We start from the raw sequence: 11,010 nt of genomic DNA on the forward strand, positions 1-11,010 counted from the left end.
TAACATCAGTTTGCATTTTTTACCAAAGCTGTCATTTACGAGCGAAGTAAACTCAAGTAAATTAGAGGATTTTGAACAAAACCATGTTGAGATGGTTGAATAATCGATTTGCAAAAATGCTGCAAGGCCGACGTTATTATTTTCTCAAATAACTTCGGAATAGCAGATAATTTGGCAATGCCTCTATAATTGGAAATATCAGATCTTCCACCTTTTTTATATAAGGGAATGATAAAAGAATCTTTCCAAATTGACGGGAACACAGAAGTATCCAAGGACAAGCTAAACAATTTTAGTAGTTGTGACTGAAGAGAAACACTTCACTCTTTAATCACACAACTAGGAATATTATCTGCACCAGGAGAGAAAGATGATTTCAATGTCCTAATGGCTGCAGCCAGAGAGGCTGCAGTAACTTTAGGAGCATTTATAGACCCAAATTCAGGAAGTGAATATGGATATGAGTTGCTGTAGAGATCAGCAGAAGAATAAGTGGATTGAGAAAAATCAGCAAATAGATCAGAGGAATCCTGGTCATTGCAAGTTTTTACACCACCAAGGACAAATGAGGACGGTAAACCAGAAATTGAAACCGGCGAAATACGTCAGAGAGGGACACAAACATCCAAAATAGAGTTTAAGGTAGAATAAAAGAACGATGCTGCCAAATTAATATCAACCGACTCATATAAAATAGACCAGTCTGTTGAATTAATTAATTCATTAAGCAGAACAAAATTGCATTTACGATAACAGCGACTAAGCTTAGAAGGCATTGGAGTATTAGTGGGAGGATTATAAACACTGAATAAAACCTCTAAAGTGGGATGATGTGTATCCTCTGGTAAGCAGAAAGGAGTTGATCTCGCGACATTAATGAGCGAATCATGATTAACAAACACAAGATCCAGAGTGCGATTTAGATGGTTCGAAATAGACTTAATCTGAAACATAGACAGGTTAAACAATTCATCAAAGAGATAGTGATCGATAGTCGGAATAAAGTAATTTGCATTAAAAATTGATGACCAAGAAGTGTTGGGAATATTAAAATCACCCAAAACCAGAAACAAGTCTTTATCATTTACATGCTCATAAATTTCTTTAATACAAGTTATATGTTGAACATAAACTTGTATATCAGACGATGGAGGGATGTAAGAGCAAGTGATAAATAAGGAGTACGATGGGAGAGTTAATTTAACCCCTATAATCTCTGCATCATGAAGGGACGAAAAGCTAAACCCTTCGGAGAGAATACAGGATTTAACAGCAATTAACACCCCACCCCCTCTACGCATAGCACGGTCAAGCCTATAAATAGTGAAATTACTTGAAACTTTCAACACACAGGGCTCAATTTGAGCATAGAAATTGAAAATATTTTGGCAGAGTTTTCGATTTCAAAGCAGCAATTATATACAATCACTTCAGACAATGGCAGAAATGTCGTAAAGGCAATTGATTGCTTGAACGAAGACCTCGAAAATGTGCTCAGAGCTGATATCGAAAATGAGCAGCTGATGGACAGCATAAATGTTTTTTCGATCTCAACAATTCGATGTGCTGTTCACTCCTTGCAATTAGCCATAAAAGATTTTTTTAACAATGATGCAAGGGATGCAACTGTTGCAAGTGCGAGAAAACTTGTAAAAGCTTTGCGCACACCGACGTTCAGGTAAACATACAAATTAACGATTTTTAAATATACCAATTAATAATTTTCCTCTTGTATACTGAATTTAGACTAGCAATTTCAACTACAGCGCTACCTCTGCCTGTCATTGATGTGCCCACCAGATGGAGTTCAACTTTTGAAATGCTAAGAAGTGTATGCATATACGAGGAGCTCATCCGGCAACACTTGCCTGAAAACCTTCAACTTTCAAAGAAGCAATGGGCTGACATCAAAGTTCTATTCTCTGTGCTGGAGCCGATATCAGAAGCCACTAAAAAGTTGCAAAGCGAACAGCTTTTTTTTGGGGACTTCTACAAGCTTTTCCTAGAAACAAAATTAATGATAAAGTCTATGGTTAGCAACATCCATAGTGAGGATCTAGCCAAAAGCTTGGAGAAGCGGGAAGAAATACTGACAACAAATGAGGTGATTCTCTCGTCAATTTTTTTGGATCCCCGAATTCGGCGGATTCTTCTGAAGAATCCACTTCAGCTGGCGGCAGCCAAAAATCATTTGGTAGGATTGATGCGCCAAATACTTGCGCTAAATAAAAAAGTGAGACTAATAACTCCTTCCATATTTAAAAGCAATTACTAATTACCTTTTTTGCTTTTATTATCAGGACAGCCAAACAATTGATAAAGATACTTCGCCAGAAGCCTCACAGGCAACGTCGACTCAACCGGACGATGGCCTTGAAATAACATCCCAAAACACATGTTCATTTTTAAACGCCTATTTGAACTCTATTGAGGTTGCGTCTGACTGTGAAGAGTCTGAGGAAGAGGACGAACCGGAACTCAAATTGGCTATAACGGAGATTTATGGATATTCCCCAAAGCCAATAGATTTAAACGTGGATATTATGTGCTATTGGGAGGACAAAAAGTTCATATATCCACGATTGTACCGTCTTGCCAAGATAGTTCACTCGGTGCCTGCCATGCAGGTTTCGGTGGAAAGGGCATTTTCTGCGCTTAACCTTGTGCTGACAGACTTAAGGTCTAACCTAAGTGCAGACTCTATAAAAAAAATAATGTTCTTAAAACTAAATAAATAGTAAACTTATACCAAGTGTTATATCTATGGGAGCAGGGAAAGGTGACAATAATACGTATATATACATATAAACATATGTACGTACATATATACAGTGATTATGCTTTATCTGTCTCCCCCTCACGTTATCTGCTGAATAGGTACGAGCAAGTGTACAGCGCAAGTGCCCTGGGAAAGCGTCTAAGTATATAATTAATGTATATGTACGTATACATGTACATATTTACATACATATTATATATCATCTGAAAGGTAATAATGCGTAGATCATATATACATATATGCCGATATATGATCTAGCTCCTTTACTTCAAGAGATATATCAATTCAATTTTTATTTTCAATTTTTAAAATAAAAATCAAATCATAAGTCTTATATTTGATTTTTATAATAAAAATCAAATATAAGACTTATGATTTGATTTTTATATAAAATTGTTTTGTAATAATTATTTTTGATTTTTATCATAAAAATCAATTTTAATAATTAAAAATAATTTTTTTATAAAAAATTACCAATAAAAGTTTATCCTTTTTTTGAACTCGCCATAAAAAAATATCCTTATGTGTGTTTTCCTCTCTGTTTTTGGGAATACTTTTGAGCCTCAATTTTTTAAATGCGTAACACTTATTTGCGGTCCCTGCAGGGACCGTAACAATTATAACTTTTATAGGAAAAAATTAAAAATAATTATTATTTTTTGATAAATTAAAAAAAAAATTATTTTTAATAATTAAAATTGATTTTTATGATAAAAATCAAAAATAATTATTACAAAACAATTTTATATAAAAATCAAATCATAAGTCTTATATTTGATTTTTATTATAAAAATAAAAAATAAGACTTATGATTTGATTTTTATTTTAAAAATTGAAAATAAAAATTGAATTGATATATCTCTTGAAGTAAAGGAGCTAGATCATATATCGGCACATACAGTTGCGAAAAATAAAATAGCACCACTTGCAAACGCAAAGTTTAAGAAGTTCTCCTAGGTGCATTTATCAATGTATTGATCTAATTTTTGCTTGTAGATAAGCAGCAAGCAATTAATGATCGCAACAAACAAGAATTATCACAAAAATATTAATCGTTTTTTTATAATTCAAAAAAATCTCCAAAAAGTCGAAAAAACACCGAAAAAAATAATAGCACCACTCAGCCTTTTTGAGTGAATACCGTTATTTTTCGCAGAGTTGCATTTCTTTAAAAGCACATGTTGAAAAGATTTGTTGTTTACATATCTATTTTCCTTAGTTAATTTCAAAAATTTTTTTTTATCTGCAAAAAAATGGGTCGCGGAAAGCATTGCACCACCGAGCAACGCAATCTCATCAAAAAGTTGATTTCGGATGGAAATTCTTACAGGAAAGTTGGTCGTCTCATGGGTTGTTCAAATAAAATGATCCACAATGCATTAATCCATAAAAAAAGTGATGAAAAGCGCGGTCGAAATCGAGCTCTGACCCAACATCAAGTCACTCGACTCATTCGCGAGAGTAAAAAGGATCCTTTTAAGTCGGCTACTCAACTAAAAAAGGAACTAAACATATCAGCAACGGACCAAACAGTACGTAAATATTTAAGATATCAGGGTCTGAATGCTCGTCGTCCAAGAAAAGTACCATATTTGAATATAAAACACATATCCAAACGGATGGCGTTCGCAAAGGAACACAAAAATTGGTCTAAGCAGCAATGGAGAAACATCCTTTGGACTGATGAAAGTAAGGTGGTCATGTTTGGTGGAAAAGGATTACGGACCTACGTAAGACGACCACAGAGGGCAGAATTCAACCCTAGCTATACAACAAAAACAATTAAACATGGCGGATCAAGTGTAATGGTATGGGGTTGCTTTTCGTACTATGGCATAGGCCCAATTCACTGGATCAAAACCATAATGGACCGACATGTTTATGTTGATATATTACAAAATGTGATGCTGCCCTACGCGGAGTACAATATGCCACTAAAATGGGTCTTCCAGCAAGACAATGACCCCAAACACACCAGTAAGAAAGCGAAGAAATGGTTTCAGGATAATTCAGTTAACGTTATGGAGTGGCCTGCGCAGTCGCCGGACCTAAATCCAATCGAAAACTTGTGGGCGGATGTTAAAAAAATAGTTTCTGAATCTAATCCAACTAATGAAAAGATGCTTTGGGAAGTCATTCAAGAGTCATGGGCTAAGATTCCCCTCAAACGATGCCAGGACCTGGTTGATTCCATGACTCGGCGTTGTGCAGCCGTAATTGCCAATAAAGGCAACACAACCAAGTACTAAACTTAAGGAATATTTTTATTTTTAGTTGTTATTAACTATAAGATAGAGTTTGTTGCTTACTTTTATTTTTTAAAATAGTTTTGTGTGCAAAATGAAAAAGTGGTGCTATTATTTTTTTCGGTGTTTTTTCGACTTTTTGGAGATTTTTTTGAATTATAAAAAAACGATTAATATTTTTGTGATAATTCTTGTTTGTTGCGATCATTAATTGCTTGCTGCTTATCTACAAGCAAAAATTAGATCAATACATTGATAAATGCACCTAGGAGAACTTCTTAAACTTTGCGTTTGCAAGTGGTGCTATTTTATTTTTCGCAACTGTATGTGCCGATATATGATCTAGCTCCTTTACTTCAAGAGATATATCAATTCAATTTTTATTTTCAATTTTTAAAATAAAAATCAAATCATAAGTCTTATTTTTTATTTTTATAATAAAAATCAAATATAAGACTTATGATTTGATTTTTATATAAAATTGTTTTGTAATAATTATTTTTGATTTTTATCATAAAAATCAATTTTAATTATTAAAAATAATTTTTTTTTTAATTTATCAAAAAATAATAATTATTTTTAATTTTTTCCTATAAAAGTTATAATTGTTACGGTCCCTGCAGGGACCGCAAATAAGTGTTACGCATTTAAAAAATTGAGGCTCAAAAGTATTCCCAAAAACAGAGAGGAAAACACACATAAGGATATTTTTTTATGGCGAGTTCAAAAAAAAGGATAAACTTTTATTGGTAATTTTTTATAAAAAAATTATTTTTAATTATTAAAATTGATTTTTATGATAAAAATCAAAAATAATTATTACAAAACAATTTTATATAAAAATCAAATCATAAGTCTTATATTTGATTTTTATTATAAAAATCAAATATAAGACTTATGATTTGATTTTTATTTTAAAAATTGAAAATAAAAATTGAATTGATATATCTCTTGAAGTAAAGGAGCTAGATCATATATCGGCATATATGTATATATGATCTACGCATTATTACCTTTCAGATTATATATAATATGTATGTAAATATGTACATGTATACGTACATATACATTAATTATATACTTAGTAGACGCTTTCCCAGGGCACTTGCGCTGTGCACTTGTTCGTACCTATTCAGCAGATAATGTGAGGGGGAGACAGATGCAGATAAAGCATAATCACTGTATATATGTACATACATATGTTTATATGTATATATACGTATTATTGTCACCTTTCCCTGCTCCCATAGAAAAATAATTTACTTTAGGCGCAAAAGAGTGAAAGAGATAGATTGAACTAGAGCATAATGACATACGCACAGTGGGCATCTATCGGTCAATGCATTTTATAAAAAATAATACCAAACCTAAAAATTGTTCAATGTTGTAAAAATATCCTAAAACTTTGAATTCTAGAAAAAAATTAATTTTTTAAGAGAAAAAAAAAAAAAACTAAGCTAAATGGGCCGTTTGGCCCACTGTGCAACGGGGAGAACCGTTAAAAATCTATTTTTAGAATTCGATTTGCGATAAGAAGTGGTTAACGCAGCATCGTTAAGCTTTTTGTGTGCATTGTTTCTTTTATAATTTGGTGATTGATTGCAATGGGTCGTAAACGTGATGCTACTGTCCGCGAGTTTTTATACCCTGAACCCATTGAAAATGGGAAATCAGGGTATAATGGTTTTGTGAAAAAGTATGTAACGGGCAGAAGGGGCAGTAAAACCCTAAAGCTTTTATCTACTTAAAACTATAAAAGCAGCCAAAGTGCCAAATTTAGTTCTTTTTAAACTCCACGTTGCGACTTCAATCTAAATTTCATATATATTTCATGTAAAATGAATTAGTAAAAGGTATGCAGATTTATTAGCTGGTGACATGTTATTAATAAAGCAACCTTTTCTATAGTACATCAACAAAATTCTCTTTGCGCCCGTGTCAAATTTGGGCACGGCAGTATAGAAAAAGCCTGCCCTAGACACGGGCTCTCATTATTTATTTTTTTTTTTTTTGCACATATCAAGAATATCAAGTGGAGCGACCGGAGCAACCTGATCGGCCGGAGGAACTTCAACAGCAGGCGGGGGAAAATCAAAATTAAATAGTGGCCCAATAAATTGAATAGTGGCATAGTGACCCATATAAAGCTTTTAACCCCCAAAACTCTAAGTAGGCCGCGAAAACCTAAAAGTGAAAAAAAAAAAACCACACGCACCCAAGAACAAAAACTCTAAATTACAGTTCTACAATAATCAAATAAAAGAAAAAAAAAAAAAAAAAAAGAACAAAAAACACACCTCAAATTTTTGTTACTAGCAACTAAAATAGTTTACCAAATTAAAATTTAAAATTACAACCACAACCAATTAAAAATAGCAAGAAAATAGCAAAAATAATACGATGATATATATATATATATATATATATATGCACATATAAAAGTAGATTAGTAGTAAAGATTATACGACCCCTTAGGTTTCTTAAGTCCGATCGTAACTCGTGCGAAGGTCCTTTTACAGGAAATGTGGTTGCACAAACTTGCAACTTACGGTTGTTGTTTATACGTAAGAATGCAAACAAATAAGGGTATCACTACCAGGCTGCTAGTCGCCAAATCTAAGGAAGCGCCCTTGAAAACAAAATCAGTTCCGCGGCTGGAGTTGTGCGCTGCAGAATTGTTAGCTACCTTGTGGGATGCGGTAAAGAAAATACTTGATTGTCCTATTAATCAAGTCACATTTTGGTCAGACTCTGAGGTGCTGCTTCATTGGCTGCGAATGCATTCAGCTAGCTTAAATACATTCGTTGCTAATCGCGTTGCAACCATCCAAGAGTTGACAACTAATGTATCTTGGCGTCATGTACCAACGAAAGATAACCCAGCAGTTATTGTATCTCGGGGATGTTCAGTTGAGGAGCTTAAGACATCATTGTGGTTTTGCAGACCAGGATTTTTAAAGCTTTCTGACACGTTGTGGCCAGCCAACCCACAAATTACCTTATCAAAAGAGTTAGAGCTGCTAGAGAAGCGTAGAACTGCAATTACTATGATCGCGGTCGATGAGGTAACAAATCCAGTCATACAACTTATTGAATCAACTTCGTCATTCTCTAGGCTACTCCGCATCGTTGCATATATGTTCCGCTTTATCAATGGAAAACAAGAGAGTCATTCTTCACTTGTTCCTACAGCTTCTGAGTTAAGCTTCGCATTCCTTGCAGTCATATCTATAATTCAACAAATCGAATTCAGCGAAGAAATTAACAAAGTAAAGAAATCAATCGGGTTGCAACCGTCATTGCAAAAACTGACGCCTTTTTTGCACCCACATCAGCATGGCAGGCGTGTGTTGTGGTTGCTACGAGTCGGAGGTCGTCTATTGAAGGCACCACTAGCACATGATGCCAAATTCCCCTTATTGTTTCCAAAAAGGTGTCGCTTTGTGACGCTTTATTTGGAGCATTTGCATCGCCCTCATTGGCACGCCAATCCACTGGTACTAATGGGCCTGCTTCGTCAGCAGGTGTGGCTGGTCAATGCTCGAGAGGCTTGCAGTGCAGTAGTCCGAAAATGTGTACATTGTTTTCGCTACAAACCGAAACTCTTATCCCAAATAATGGGCAATCTTCCCGCTGATCGCTTACATGGTAATAGGCCATTTGAGATCAGTGGAGTGGACTTTTGTGGTCCAATACTAGTTTCGCTGGGAATCGTGGCAAATCGCCAGTCAAAATGTATATTGCCACATTTGTTTGTTTCACTTCGAAGGCAGTGCACCTTGAATTAGTCACCGATTTAACCTCAAATTAATTTCTGATGTGTTTATCCAGGTTCGTCGGTCGACGTGAGCTTGTCCGGAAGCTGTATTGCGACAATGCCACCAATTTCGTGGGTGCTGCACGCACGCTGGACCTCAAGGCAACTTTTCATGGCAACACAGCGGCAATGGAAACGTTTGCTGCGGAGCGGGGCATGGAGTTTGTTTTCATCCCTCCTCGAGCGCCGCAATTTGGTGGCCTTTGAGAAGCGGCGGTGAAATCCGCGAAGGGTTTACTGCTGTAAACGATGGGCAGCGCTCGATTACGGCAAGACGAGGTGGCCACCGTGCTGGTCGAGGTCGAGGCCGTACTCAACTCGCGGCCAATGATCGCTCCCAGCAGCAACCCCAACGATGGCGAAGTGCTCACGCCAGGGCACTTCCTAATAGGGGGGACGCTCGCGCCGCTGCCACTCGTGTCCACAGAACCAGTCGACGACGCCAAGCTGACACTATTAAAAAGATGGCAGCTGATATCCAACATAAAGCGTCGGTTTTGGATCGACTGGTCAAGGGACTACCTGCTCAGCCTCCAGCACCGGTCAAAATGGAAGAAGGAGAGGCAGTACCTACAGGTCGGAACAGTCGTGCTCGTGGGAAACGACAACGCTCCTCCACAACAGTGGATGCTAGGCGTGGTAGCGGAAGCCATAGCCGGAGGATATGGCAGAGTGCGCCTAATTGTCGTTAAGACAGAAAATAGCACATACAAAAGGGCTATTCATCGTGTTGTCCCACTGCCACTCAACTAATACCCCATATTATTGAAGCCCTGCGGCCTTTCAACACGGCCGATGTTGAGGCATTTGGATATATGCCCTCTTTATTATATACAATTAGAAAAAAGAAAAAAATGAAGAAATTGAATTATTAAAATTGTATATGTTAAGAATGGAAATGAAACACTGTAAAGTAGTTGTTGTTGTACGCGCTAGCACGGGAGTGTCGCTCGCCAAACAATCGCTCTCCCGCTGCTCGCGCTTAGATGAGCTTTCTGCTGTGCGAGCTGCGCTTGCGTTGCTGTTAAAATTAAATAAAAATAGTACAAAATTGAACACCGGTGCCAGCACTTCGTTCGTGCCTATTTAGAGAGACCGCAAGTTGCAGTCTACATCTTAAAGAATATATTATACACTGGCCCATCGTCGGACCAGACTCCTTTTGGAAGGACAGTTCCTGTTGGTGTTCTCGGAGAAAACGCAACAGAAGCTCGAAACAAAATTTATAAAAATGACAGAAGGTCGCATGCCAGAAAAAGCAGTAGGCTAAACAACATCACTGATGTTTTTCACAGGGCATTAGATTCATCTGATCCGCTTTTGTCAAGTCTTTGTCTTTAAAACAAAACCATTATACCCTGATTTCCCATTGAAAATGGGTTCAGGGTATAAAAAAGGCATGCATACTCGTGTATACCATAGGCAGTACAAGTTTATCATATTTTTTCGATAACTCATCCGATAACTTTTTTTCGAGAATAATCGACAATTTGATTCTGTTTTTTCAGCCTAATTTGAGCACTTTTAGACCTAAAGACTTCAGACTGTGTATATACATTTGATGAATACAGAAGTTTTTATACCCTGAACCCATTTTCAATGGGAAATCAAGGTATAATGGTTTTGTTGAAATGTATATAACAGGGAGAAGGAGGCGTGGCAGACCCCACAAAGTATATATATTCTTGATCAGGGCGACGGGCTGAGTCGATTTGGCCCTGTCCGTCTGTCCCTATGTTAGAACGCGTCGATTTTCGAAGATATAAGAGCTAGAGACTTCAAAATTTTTTAAATGTTCGTAATTACAGCGCGGATATCGAGTTTAAACCATTAGGCCACTTAAAATTATTACCGCCATGCGTTCTTTAGTGTTAACAGAACTTTATCAGAAGCAAAAAAAAAGGAAGTGTTCGGTTAGTTATTCAACTATTGTTAGATCTGAACTCCGAAACTTTGATAAGTGAGGTTGTAGAACCGATAAAATATTTTATTCTTATAAAACGTTGGAAATGAAGTATATGCGTAAGCACACTGCTCCTCGCTGCATTACGGCAGCTAATGCTCTAAGTGATGATCACAGGAGCAATTTAATTCTTCATGATGAAGGCTATCGAGTTTTGAAGGGTATTCGGTCATCTCCAGCTCACTGGGAAGGTGAAAAGAAAAAA

General features: G+C 36.3%; 1 pseudogene; it reads left to right on the forward strand.

The window, feature by feature from the left end:
- Nucleotides 1-5,977: 5,977 nt before the first annotated feature.
- LOC149268106 (uncharacterized) lies at nt 5,978-10,161 on the forward strand (annotated as a pseudogene).
- The last annotated feature ends 849 nt before the right edge of the window (nt 10,162-11,010 follow it).

This window comes from Drosophila arizonae, chromosome X (genome assembly GCF_054131065.1).
Source record: "Drosophila arizonae isolate 15081-1271.41 chromosome X, UAZ_ARI_1.0, whole genome shotgun sequence".
Taxonomy (NCBI): Eukaryota; Metazoa; Arthropoda; class Insecta; order Diptera; family Drosophilidae; genus Drosophila; species Drosophila arizonae.